The sequence below is a fragment of the Ovis aries genome, chromosome X (genome assembly GCF_016772045.2).
Source record: "Ovis aries strain OAR_USU_Benz2616 breed Rambouillet chromosome X, ARS-UI_Ramb_v3.0, whole genome shotgun sequence".
Classification (NCBI taxonomy): domain Eukaryota; kingdom Metazoa; phylum Chordata; class Mammalia; order Artiodactyla; family Bovidae; genus Ovis; species Ovis aries.
In genome coordinates this window covers 27,494,544-27,507,738 of record NC_056080.1, presented here as the reverse complement: position 1 = coordinate 27,507,738, position 13,195 = coordinate 27,494,544, and the positions used below count along the sequence as shown (strand labels likewise).

The following is a 13,195-nucleotide window of genomic DNA, read 5'->3' as shown; positions in this document are numbered from 1 at the left end:
TGTCAGACTTCCAAAAGAGCAAGAGTCTGCCTATTATTCACGATTATTTTTTTTAATATTTTGGCATTCTATTTTAGATAATTTCTGAGTTGAAAAGAATTTCATAGGTCACTGCATAAAATCCATGTTTAGCTCCTGAATATGTGTATGCACTATTACACAGTTTGGGCAAAATCCAAATAAACATAAATTTATACACACACACACACACACACACACACACACACACATATCAAAGCTCTGAGTGCTTTCATTATACCTTCTCCTCAGGTAATTTAATTGAGAAGACACTGAAAAGTTCACACAATTATTCAATTATCCATGTAATATTTCCTATCAGCCAACTCAGGTGTCACTTCAAAACAGTGGCAAGTTAGACCATGGACGATGGCGGATTATAATGGTAGAAAAAGGCCCTGCCACTGATCAGACAGCCAATGTCAATGACATTCCATACTTAAGTCAAGAATAAACCATTTAAACCTATTTACCCTGGTTCCAAATAGGAAAAGGAATACGTCAAGGCTGTATATTGTCACCCTACTTATTTAACTTCTATGCAGAGTACATCATGGGAAACGCTGGGCTGGATGAAGCACAAGCTGGAATCAAGATTGCGGGGAGAAATATCAAGAACCTCAGATATGCAGATGACACCACCCTTATGGCAGAAAGTGAAGAGGAACTAAAAAGCCTCTTGATGAAAGTGAAAGAGGAGAGTGAAAAAGTTGGCTTAAAGCTCAATTCAGAAAACGAAGATCATGGCAAGGAGATCCAACCAGTCCGTTCTGAAGGAGATCAGCCCTGGGATTTCCTTGGAAGGAATGATGCTAAAGCTGAAGCTCCAGTACTTTGGCCACCTCATGCGAAGAGTTGACTCATTGGAAAAGACTCTGCTGCTGGGAGGGATTGGGGGCAGGAGGAGAAGGGGACGACAGAGGATGAGATGGCTGGATGGCACCACCGACTCGATGGATGTGAGTCTGAGTGAACTCCAGGAGTTGGTGATGGACAGGGAGGCCTGGCGTGCTGCGATTCATGGGGTTGCAAAGAGTCGGACACGACTGAGTGACTGAACTGACTGACTGACTGACTGACCCTGCGATAAACTGATTGGAAAGGAAGTTTCAGTGATTGTAAAACTAATTTTTAATTGATTCAATTTCTAGTTTTCTAGAAATCACCAGTATTTGGGTTGCATAGCCATGCAAGTCCAGATTCTTAGACTTGGTCTCTCTCCAAATGCCTTTTCTAAGTTTTTGTTCAAAGGATTGAGTTTCTTTAGAAACCGTAGCTTTCTGGAGCTTCTATTTGTGAAAAAGTAGAATGCATTTTTCCCCTGCCCCATCATAGGATGAGTTTGGGAAAGAATCACAAAGGGTAATAGATCATTAAGATTTCTCATTAAGAAGATGGATCTCCAGACACGTATTTTTCTACTGGCTACAAACACAGTACATTTTGATGGTGATAGCTTCCTTTCCACAGAAACCTTCTCAAGTGGGAGTTTTACCTACAGAGCAACTTGTGATTTTTCTTAACAGTTTTAAACACATTTATTTCAATTTTCCTCAAGCAGGCCAAGGAGGAAGATTGGAAAAAAGAGAAATTAATGAACTTACCCTTATGTTTTTCAATTATATTGTATGGAATTCTGAATCTCAAAAATACTCTTAGCTATTCTTCCATAGTATTTTTGAATATGAAGACAGAGCTTATGTGATGTTACCAATACTTTACCGTTTCAAGTCAAAGAAGGTTAATTTTCAAACATTCAAATTCCATTCTCATCTTAATTTTTTGAATATACGTATTCTCCAAAGAACAAAGAAAAATACCAGAAAGTGGTACGAATTAAGTACTACAACCATTAGCTGTTTTTTCCATTTTCTTTTTTTACTTATATAACTTGAATTATTGCAACAAGTTAAATTGTTTTCATGAAGATCACAAAATCCTCTTTGATCAATCTTACATAATTTATATATTTACAACTGTAAAAAAAAAAAAAAAAAAAAAAACTTTGGAAAGCTATGACAGCCCACATGCCAAATCTGGCCGACTGCCTTTTTTGTAAGGCCCACAAGCTAAAAATGGATTTCACATTTTTAAATACTTGGGGGAAAAGGAAGACTATTTTGTGACAAGTGGAAATTGTATGAAATTCAAATTTCAGTGTCCATAAATAAAGTTGTACTGCAACACAGCCATGCTAAGGATCACTATTTATGAATTAAAACACCCGTTTAGTCCTTTGACACTGTGTTTGTATTTTAGATGAACAATTTTCAGAGAAAATGTAAATCATGAAAATAGCATGTTCAACAGCTACATGACCGCGGCAAACAGTGAGGGGGATTTTCCCCACATATTCAGATATCTGAATGTATCAGTGACTTTTAGAAATGGCAAATATTTAAGGAAAAATCTTTATTTATACAATATTAAGTAAGTAAATTACCAATCATATTTAGGTGCTCCTGAAGTGGCTGTATTTGACAACTGAAAAGCATGTTACCATCTTAAGAACTAATACATGAATTCTTTTTTAACTCATCTGCCTCTATGATAGTAATTTAAGGAGTAAGAAGGTAATATGTCTGATTTTTCAGTTTGACTTCTCATAAAATTACTTAGGATATGTACTAAAAACTCATTTTTGAGTAGATACTATTAACACAATTGAGACGTGCACAGTTTTGTGCCTCAAGAGGTTAGATCTTCACAAAATACATTTCTTTATAAATGTCAAGCTGCAACTCAGAAAACAAAATTGTTATTGATTACAACACAATCTTCAATCTATAGAAGAGCTCAAAGGACATAGTAGCAGATCAAAACAACACAAAACCACTTTCTTGGCCCTTACCCTGTACTCCCCTTTCCCCTACAGTGAGATATTTTATTTCCCTCAGTAACTTCAGATTTCAACAACAGTCTCACTAGCTCTGAGAAAACATATTCCTTTGTCAAAGAAACTGGCCCCTTTCTTAATCATCAAAGCAAAAGTTCAAATTCTAAAACAGCAGTTGGCTTTCTCATTCTTGAGGTAATATAGTGTCCAATGGTTACTGAACTATGGGTTAAACCTATCTGGATTTGAATCCACCAGCAATTGGTGTGATCGGCTTCAGTCGATGAGGCCTCTTGAGAAATCTGTATGCAGGTCAGGAAGCAACAGTTAGAACAAGACATGGACCAACAGACTGGTTCCAAACAAGAAAAGGAGTATGTCAAGGCTGTATACTGTCACTCTGCTTATTTAACTTATATGCAGAGTACACATCATGAGAAATACTGGGCTGGAAGAAGCACAAGCTGGAAATAAGATGGCCAGGAGAAATATCAATAACCTCAGATATGCAGATGACACCACCCTTATGGCAGAAAGTGAAGAACTAAAGAGCCTCTTGATGAAAGTGAAAGAGGAGAGTGAAAAAGCTGGCTTAAAACTCAACATTCAGAAAACTAAGATCATGCATCCAATTCCATCACTTCATGGCAAATAGATGGGGAAACAGTGGCAGACTTTATTTTCTTGGGCTCCAAAATCACTGCAAATGGTGAGTGCAGCCATTAAATTAAAAGATGTTTGTTCCTTGGAAGGAAAGCTATGACCAACCTAGATAACATATTAAAAAGCAGAGACATTACTTTGCCAACAAAATTCTGTCTAGTCCAAGCTATGGTTTTTCCAGTAGTCATGTATGGATGTGAGAGTTGGACCATAAGGAAAGCTGAGCACCAAAGAATTGATGCGTTTGAACTGTGATGTTGGAGAAGACTCTTGAGAGTCCCTTGGACTACAAGAGGATCCAACCAGTTCATCCTAAAGGAAATCAATTCTGAGCGTTCATTGGAAGGACTGACATTGAAGCTGAAACTCCAATACTTTGGCCACCTGATGCGAAGATCTGACTCATTTGAAAAGACTCTGATGCTGGGAGAGATTGAAGGTAGGAGGAGAAGGGGACGACAGAGGATGAGATGGTTGGATGGCATCACCGACTCAACGGACATGAGTTTGAGTAAACTCTGGGAGTTGGTGATAGACAGGGAGGCCTGGCATGCTGCAGTCCATGGGGTCTCAAAGAGTCGGACACGACTGAGCGAGTAAAGGGAACTGAAATGAACTGAATGAAGTCTCAATGTCCTCATCTATAAATGGAGTTAACAATAGAATCTACCTCAGAGGGCTGTTGCAAGGATTGAGTGAGTTAACGGAAGTGTACAGAAGAGTTTCTGGTACTTGGTTTATATTCAGCGTGTGTTGGCTACTATTGTGCTCAGCCTCTTCGTCATATCTAACGCTTTGTAACCCCATGGACTGTAGGCCACCAGGCTCCTCTGTCCGTGGGATCCATTTTCCTTCAATGAGGCTTTCTTTCATTCGCTTAAAACATGATCAATCTAACAACTGCAAAGCTCTGTTTAGCAATGTCCTAACCCAATATCATACTTTCCTTACCACAAAGAGAAAACGTACTTCAGATGATGGTAGAGACAGTTGGTATATTTGGAGCTCAAGATGGGAGATGAGGTGGACTAGGGTAAGGAGGAAATGTTTTGTCTCTTTTAAAAGAAAACTTTGTCATCTATGTCATTTTATTTATTTCAGCTTTATTGAACTACAGGCATACATCATTCTAATGTGCTTCACAAATACTGTTTCTTACAAATTGAAGCTTCGTGGCAACCTTGTGTGGAACAAGTCTACCTACCCATCCCATTTTCCAGAAGCATTTGCTTGCTTCATAACTGTGTGGCACATTCTGGTAACTCTCACGGTTTTTAAAGCTCTCCACTAAAAAAAATATAACTTGCTGAAGGTTCAAATAACAGCATTTATAACAATGAAGTATTTTTAAATTAAGGTACATCCATTACTTAGATATACTGCTTGCTGTTGTCGTTCAGTCACTAAGTCAAGTCCAACTCTTTGCAACCCCATGGACTGCAGCATGCCAGGCTTCCCTGTCCTTCACCATCTCCCAGAGTCTGCTCAAACTCATGTCCATTGAGTTGGGGATTCTATCTAACCATCTCATCCTCTGTTGCCCAGTTCTCCTCTTGCCTTCAATCTTTCCCAGCATCAGAGTCTTTTCCAATAACTCAGCTCTTCGCATCAGGTGGCCAAAGTATTGGAGCTTCAGCTTCAGCATCAGTCCTTCCAATGAATATTCAGGGTTGATTTCCTTTAGGATTGACTGGTTTGATCTCCTCACTGCCCAAGTTGAACACTTAATACATTATGTGTGTGCTAAGTCTCTTCTGTCATGTTTAACACTTTGCAACCCTATGGACCATAGCCCGTCCGGCTCCTCTGTTCATGGGATTCTCCAGGCAAGAGTACTGGAATGGGATGCTATTTCCTACTCCAGGCAATCTTCCCGACCAAGGGATCGAACTTACGTCTCTTACATCTCCTTCACTGGCAGGCGGGTTCTTTACCACTAGCACCACCAGGGAAGCCTGTAAACGTAACTGTTGCATGCAATGAGAAACTTGAGTGACTCTCTCTACTGCACTACTTGCTTCATTGCAGTGGTCTGCAACCGAATGTACAGCACCTCTGAGGTATGCCAGTATGTGCTATGTTAAAACTTCTGATAGGTAAAGAATAACTGAAAATTCGTACTCCTTACTTTAAAAGTAAGCCATTCCTTGCCTTTACCACTTTAGTATTTAAAGTATCATAAAATGAATTATTCATTATGTTACTTTAGTTCATTTAGTTCAATAAATATTCTACTGAAGCAAACCCACCCTATCTTCAAAAATAATTACCCTTTTAGAGTCACCTACAAATGAAACCCCTGATGGCTCAGAGGTTAAAGCATCTGCCTGGAATGCAGGAGACAGGGGTTCGATCCCTGGGTCAGGAAGATCCCCTGGAGAAGGAAATGGCAACCCACTCCAGTACTCTTGCCTGGAGAATCCCATGGAGGGAGGAGCCTGGTAGGCTACAGTCCATGGGGTCGCAAAGAGTCAGGCACGACTAAGTGACTTCACTTTCACTTTCACAAATGAAAAGGATACCCCAGTATTCTGCTCTAAATGGTAAGATCCTAGTAACAGCAGAGAATTTTACAGAAGGGCAAACCAACCTTACCAACTAGAGAGAGAAGCTATCAAATGCTACCTTAGAGTGGACCAATTTATAAACAGATTTTCATAATATAATTAATATATGACTGAAGCATCAGTGGTTTGCACTGTCAAATTTCTTTCTGAAGTCTATTAAATTTTTAGGGAAAAAACTAGAATTAAATTTGACTTTGGAAATTATATTATGCTCAAATTTTCAGCACATTAAAAGTAGCCTGATGGACATGAGGTAACTTTAGGTACATTAATGCAACATATTAAAGAATACATCTTTCCCAGGCTTTCTAAAATCATTTTAACATAATACAATAAGATGCTTGAGTATGTCTGATGATCTGACCCCAGTAAAAAATAAATCAGTCTTATTGGCATCTTGGTTCTAGCCTATACCAGGTGAAAAGAGATCAACAATTTTATTTTACATTGATTTAGAGAAGTTGTGATTTAGCGGCAGTCTCACTGCGGTGTTTCATAAAAACAAAACATGACGGGCAACTCTTGTATTTTAATTATATTAACTTGTATTTTTTCTATTAATTAGACCTTTTTCAAACTAAGTGTAGGGCACTCTTACCAAGAATAGGAAAGAAGAGGGTGGAATGTGCTTTTGCATACCCTCTAGTGAGAATAAAAATTGGCATAAATTATCTGATAACAATAATTTAGCAATATAACAGAGCTGCATCTTACTTGGGGGTTAGGCTTCAAAGTTGGTGTGGATGGTGAAAATCAGAACTGCTCAAAGTTATCCTTGAGAAACCATTTCAATTAGTTTTAAAAATAGAGTATGCAGACTTGATAAGTAGAAATCAGCCAGGTTTTCCTCTAGTGTTGAACAGATTGCTGTTTCTTTTGGTGGAGTACTAGATAAAGTGGCTGGCATGTGTTTAGGATCCATGTTGCACAGAAAAAGAAAATCTAACTTTAATCAGTAGAATGAAACTCAGCTAAGCATAATCTTGCACTAAGAGGGGGCATGCCAACAAGGAGAACTGAGATGACACAGGATTAGAAAATCCTCACTCATGCTGTTCCCTGCCAAGACTAAGGTCACTGACTCAGAGGGAAGTGCAGTCCACCTACTGAACTAGACTTCACTTTTCTCACTCTTTTTATCTCTTGCTCACTCTTTCTCCACTATTGCTTTCTTGATCTCTCTTGTCTCTGATGATTTCTGATGAGACATAGCTGAATCAGTATATGTTGAGCGCATGAAAGCTATGGTTCCAATCTATGTATTAAAAGCCTTAAAGATGGACATATGATTGCACAAAATAACTTCAATTCTAAAATGTCCTGAAACATGAAACCAATACAAATTTCAACAAAGCTTCATGCACAAGGACCATCTTCAGAGCACTAAATGTAAGATCAAATATTAGGAAACCTTTAAATGTCCATCAATGTAGAAAAGGCTAAATGCCTTATGGGATATTTGTAGCATGACAATCATTGCTTTTCTCTGGCTAATACTTTTTCACTCACTTCTTCTTCTAACAGACTCTCATGGTTCATCCCTGGACTGATGCAATCTGGGCTACTTATAGCCCTGACTACATTCTGGTCCAGGAATAAGCAAATGACTCAAATGTCCAACAGAGCTCTTCTCTGGAATTCTGCTAATTAGATTTAGAAGAGAAAGTCTTTTCTTCTCTGAATAGGAAGACATGAGGATTCTAGAATGGAGTTATTCATGTTCATGTTCCCTGATAAAACAGGGAAAACTTGACTAAGAATTCAAAAGTGACATGAAGAGTTAAGTCCAAGAAGAGTGACTATTGATTTTGTTGAAAGTCCTTCATTTTTGTAATACGTAAGGCCTCTTTCATAGTGTCTTTCTTCTGTTTGGTTACATGAATCAAGCTGTTGAGTATTTTTTTTTTTTCAATCACAGATGGATATTGATTTTTGTCAAATGCTTTTTCTTCATCTATTGAGATGACTTTATGATTTTTATCCTTAATTTATTAATGTGGTATACCACATTAATTGATTTGTGGATGTTGAACCATCGTTACACCCCTGAAACAGAGCCTATTTGATCATGATATGTGATTCTCTTAATGTAATGCTGAATTTAGTTTGTTATTATTTTCTTGAAGATTTTGGTGTCTATGCTCATCAGGGATAATGGCCTGTAATTTTCTCTTTTTTGGTAGTATCATTGTCTGGTTTTGGTTTCAAGGTAATACTGGCTTCGCAGAATAAGTTTACAAGCATTCCTTCCTCTTCGATATTTTGGAAAAGTATGAGAATAAGTATAAAATCTTCTTTGAATATTCTGTAGGATTCACCAGTGAAGACTGGGCTTTTGTTTGATGGGAGGTATTTTTAATTATAAGCATATCTACAGGCCCAGTTCCAGACTACCACAATAAAGCAAATATTGAAACAAAGAGACACCAACGTTTAAGTTTCCCAGTGCATATAAAAGTAATGTTTACACCATACTGTAGTCTAGTAAGGATGCAATACCATGATGTCTGAAAAACATCGTTCATGCCTAAGCAAAAATACATTATTGCTAAGAAATGCTAGCTATCATCCGAGCCTTCATCAAGTCAAAATCTTTCTGCAATAGTAACATCAAAGATCATCATAATGAATATAAAATGAAAGTATGAAATGAAAAAGTTTTCAAGAACTACCAAAATGCGAAATGTGTGTGTACATTTGTGTTCAGTTCCTTTAGTCATGTCTGACTCTTTGAGACTCTATGGATTGTAGCCCGCCAGGCTCCTCAGTCCATGGGATTCTGCAGGCAAGAATACTGAAGTGGGTTGCCATGCCCACCTCTAGGACATCTTCCTGACCCAGGGACCGACTCAAGAATCTCCTGCATTGCAGATTGGTTCTTTACCACTGGGCCACTGGGGAAGCCACCAAAGCATGACAAAGAGATACATATATATATATATATATATATACACACACACATACATATATATATATATGTGAGTAAACAGTGTTTGAAAAATGGATCTAATATACTTGCTCAATGCAGGACAAACCTTAAATCTGTAAAATAATGCTGCATCTGTGAAGCACATTAAAGTGAAGCAAACACACAAACAAAAAAAGAGAGAGATGCCTGTACTGATTCAATCTCCTTACTAGTAATTAGTCTATTCAGATTTATTTCTTGATGATTTCAATCTTGGGAAAGTGTATGTTTCTAGGAATTTACACTTTTATTTTTCCAGATTGTCTAATTTGTTGGCATATAATTGTTCATAGCAGTCTCTTAAAATCTGTGGTATTAGTTGTACCTTTCAATTCTGATTTTATTCAATCCCTCTCCTTTTATTGGGGATTCCCTGGTGGTTCAGATTTTTAAAAAGCTGCCTGCAATGCAGGAGACCTGGGTTCGGTCCCTGGGTTGGGAGATCCCATAGAGGAGGGTATGGCAACCCACTCCAGTATTCTTGCCTGGAGAATCCCCATGGACAGAGGAGCCTGGCAGGCTACAGTCCATGGGGTCGCAAAGAGTCAAACACAACAGAGTGACTAAGCACACTCCTTGTTTAGGATAAAAAGCTGCAATTTTTTTGTATCTTGACTTTAAATTCCCAATTATAATTTTAGATTATCTAAATAGTAAGAAAAATACTCATACATTTATCTATGTAACCACCTTTCCTGATGTTCTTTATTCCTAGTAGTTGCAAGATTTCATCTGGTAGCAATTCCTATCTGAGGGATTTCCTTTAACATTTCTTGTAGGACAGGTCTACCAGTAATAAATTCTTTTAGGTTTTCTGTTTCTGAAAAGACTATATTTCACCTTCAACTGAGAAAAATATTTTTCTTGGTTACAAAATTCAAAATAGTCATTCTCCCTTGCACTTTAAAGATGCTGGTCTATAATTTTCTGATTTATATTATTTCTGCCAAGAAGTATGCTGCCAGTCTTTTTTTTTTTTTTTTGTCTGTACTGCACAGTGTGGCATGTGGGATCTTCGTTCCCCAACCAGGTATCAAACTTGAGTCCCCTGCACAAGAAGTGCAGAGTTTTAACCACTGGGCTGCTAGGGAAATCCCTGCTGCAGTATATTTTCTCCCTTTTATGTTGAGCCCTCTTTTGTTGTTGCTATTGAGTCTAGTTAAAGGCTTGACAGTTTTGTATCATTTCAAACAACCAGCTCTTCCTTTCACTTTTGTTTTTTCTGTTTCATTTATTTCCCCTCTGATCTTTATTTCCTTCCTTTGACTAGCTTTGGGCTTCATTTGTTCTTTTTCTAGTTCTTTTAGGTTTAAAGTTAGATTATTTATATGAGATTTTTTCCTCTTACTTGAAGTAAGCATGTATCATTCTGAATATCTCAAAACTGCTTTCACTGCATCTCACAGGTTTTGTAATGTTGCATTTCCATTTTTTTTTTGTCTCAAGGTATTTTTTTTTTTTTTTTTTTTTTTTTTAGTTTTTTATTTTTTAAATTTTACAATCTTTAATTAAATTTACCCTTTCTTCATTGGCCCATTGGTTTTTCAGTAGCATGTTGTTTAATCTCCACATTGAGATGAAAGTGTATTCTGCTGCTCTTGGATGGAATGTTATATATATGTGTGTGTGTTGTATTATAAAATCCATCTAATCCAATATGTCATTTAAGGCCCATGCTTCTTTACTGATTTTCTGTGTGGATGATGTAAGTGGGATATTATGTTCCCTAGTACTACTATATTGGTGTTCAGGTCTTTTAATAATTGCTTTATATACTTTGATGTTCCTATGTTGAGTACATAAATATTTATAAATATTATCTAATTGGATTTATGCCTTTGTCATTAAATAAAGACCTTCTTTGTCTTTTACTACCATCTTTGTTTTAAAGTCTATTTTTTTTCTTTTAGTTTTCCTTTGCATACTGTATTTTTTCCATCATTTCCCTTTCAGTCCTTTTGTGTCCTTATATCGGAAGTGGGTCTCTTGCTGGTAACATGAGACTTGTTTTGTAATCCAATCACCAATGATTGGAGAATTTAACCCATTTGTCTTTAAAGTAATTACTGATCCCATCACTTCATGGCAAATAGATGGGGAAACAATGGAAACAGTGACAGACTTTATTTTCTTGGGCTCCAAAATCACTGCAGATGTGACTGCAGCCATGAAATTAAAAAGATACTTACTCCTTGGAAGAAAAGGTATGACAAATGTAGATAGCATATTAAAAAGCAGAGAGATTACTACACCCAACAAAGGTCCATATATTCAAAGCTATGGTTTTTCCAGTAATCATGTACGGATGTGAAAGTTGGACAATAAAAAAGGCTGAGCATGGAAGAAGTGATGCTTTCAAACTCTGGTGTTGGAGAAGACTCTTGAGAGTCCCTTGGACTGCAAGATCAAATCAGTCAATCTTACAGGAAATCAACCCTGCACATTCATTGGAAGGACTGATGTTAAAGCTGAAGCTCCAGTACTTTGGCCACCTGATGCAAAGAGCCAACTCACTGGAAAAGACCCTGATGCTGGGAAAGGTTGACGGCAGGAGGAGAAGGGGACGACAGAGGATGAGATGATTGGATAGCATCACCAACTCCATGGACATGAGTTTCAGCAAGCTCTGGGAGTTGGTGAAGGACAGGAAGCCTGGTGTGTTGCAGTCCATGGGGTCGCAAAGAGTTGGACATGACTCAGTGACTGAACAACAAGTGTATCAATACTTCCTAGGTGGTGATAGTGGTTAAGAACCTGCCTGCCAATGCAGGAGACAAAAGAGACACAAGTTCGATCCCTGGGTTGCGAAGATTCTCTGGAGAAGGGCATGGTAACCTACTCCAGTATTCTTGCCTGGAGAATCCCATGGACAGAGGAGCCTGGCAGGTTACAGTCCACAGGGTCGCAAAAAGACTCAACTGAAGCAACTTAGCAGGCATGTGTCAATACATATTGCCATTTGCTAAGTATTTTCTGGTTGTTTTTGTTGTTCCTCTCTTTTTCCTCCTTCATCTCTTGCTCTCTTCCCCTGTGATTTAATGATTTTCTTTAGTGTCATATTTAGATTCCTTATTATTTTTTGTATTCTCTCGTCTAGGTTTCTGCTTTGTGCTTTCCATTAGGTTCACATACAATGGCCTGTATCATTCTACTTTACGTTAGTATCAACTTAAAGTTTGAACAAGTTTGAACACATTTTAAAAACTATGTTTTTCTTCCTTCTTCCCATATTTTATATTTATAATTTCATATTTTATATCTTTTTCTCTTTTATATCTTTTAATTATGCTCTTCATTCATAGATCAGCAATTGATAACCATGTTATTTTCCACTGGATTTTGTTATATTTTACTTCTTCACATTAAAATTTTTAATTCATTATCATCGTAGATGTTAAACATAATATTCATGTTTTAAGTGTTACAATTTTAGGCACTATGCTAAGAAACTTATGTATATTTTATTTATTTTGACATTTACTTAAGAGTTGCTACCATCTTTAGACTCATTTTAAGGATGAGGAAACAGGTTTAGAAATGTAAGGGAACTTGTTACTACATGGCAGAGCCATGATTCAAACTCAGGTATTACTGATTCCTACAACTACACTATCGAGGATATAACCTAAGTATGTCCTTTTTCATTTCACAAAAATACTATTTTAAATTAAGAATTTGGATCTATAGTTTTCTTAATATATTGAAGTCTATGTGAACAACAGAGAGAATTTTTACTTTTATACATGTTATAGTATTTTATTTATGAGAATTAGTCTTATAAAGTGAAACTTAAACTTCTTATTACTGCTTTTAAGATCCAACCATTTGAGCTGGAAAAAGAGATGGTTCACCTAGCTCTGAAGAAAGTGCAGGCACTTTGACAGTCAACAACCTAAAATGAAGTTTGTTCTTTATTGGATCATATAATGCTCTATAGCTGACTCTTTTTGTTGTATGATCTGCCAACTTTCAACAATCCTTTCTTATTCATTTTTCTGTGGTTATTTAAGGTTTGTTGTATGATACAGTAACAACCAAGGTCAGTGGAGTTAGATACTAGATCTAGGACTTTACACACTAGTTATTCTCTTAGTTTCCAATTATGAGCATTTCTGATTTGTATTTGGTTATAGTAATATATAA

At 37.0% G+C, this 13,195-nt stretch overlaps 1 protein-coding gene across 1 annotated transcript in view; it reads right to left on the bottom strand.

Moving 5' to 3' along the window:
• The window catches only part of IL1RAPL1 (interleukin 1 receptor accessory protein like 1), a 1,455,753-nt gene that overhangs the window by 1,249,666 nt on the left and 192,892 nt on the right, over positions 1–13,195 (bottom strand). The gene's annotated exons all lie outside the window — the stretch shown is intronic.